Here is a 926-nt window from a genome sequence, read left to right as displayed (position 1 = left end):
GGGTGGTAAAACCTTGGATCATTGTTACTCTAACTTCCGCAACGCATATAAGGCCATGCCCCGCCCCCCTTTCGGAAAAGCTGACCACGACTCCATTTTGCTGATCCCTGCCTACAGACATAAACTAAAACAAGAAGCTCCCATGCTGAGGTCTGTCCAACGCTGGTCCGACCAAGCTGACTCTACACTCCAAGACTGCTTCCATCACGTGGACTGGGACATGTTTCGTATTGCGTCAGATGGGAATATTGACGAATACGCTGATTCGGTGTGCGAGTTCATTAGAACGTGCGTCGAAGATGTCGTTCCCATAGCAACGATAAAAACATTCCCTAACCAGAAACCGTGGATTGATGGCAGCATTCGCGTGAAACTGAAAGCGCGAACCACTGCTTTTAATCAGGGCAAGGTGTCTGGCAACATGACTGAATACAAACAGTGCAGCTATTCCTCCGTAAGGCTATCAAACAAGCTAAGCGTCAGTACAGAGACAAAGTGGAATCTCAATTCAATGGCTCAGACACAAGAGGCATGTGGCAGGGTCTACAGTCAATCACGGACTACAAGATGAAATCCAGCCCAGTCACGGACCAGGATGTCTTGCTCCCAGGCAGACTAAATAACTTTTTGCCCGCTTTGAGGACAATACAGTGCCACTGACACGGCCTGCAACGGAAACATGCGGTCTCTCCTTCACTGCAGCCGAGGTGAGTAAGACATTTAAACGTGTTAACCCTCGCAAGGCTGCAGGCCCAGACGGCATCCCCAGCCGCGCCCTCAGAGCATGCGCAGACCAGCTGGCCGGTGTGTTTACGGACATATTCAATCAATCCCTATACCAGTCTGCTGTTCCCACATGCTTCAAGAGGGCCACCATTGTTCCTGTTCCCAAGAAAGCTAAGGTAACTGAGCTAAACGACTACCGC

The sequence above is a fragment of the Oncorhynchus gorbuscha genome, unplaced genomic scaffold (genome assembly GCF_021184085.1).
Source record: "Oncorhynchus gorbuscha isolate QuinsamMale2020 ecotype Even-year unplaced genomic scaffold, OgorEven_v1.0 Un_scaffold_816, whole genome shotgun sequence".
In the NCBI taxonomy this organism is placed as follows: Eukaryota; Metazoa; Chordata; class Actinopteri; order Salmoniformes; family Salmonidae; genus Oncorhynchus; species Oncorhynchus gorbuscha.
The sequence above is the reverse complement of the archived record's forward strand: the minus strand, read 5'-3'. Positions refer to the sequence as shown.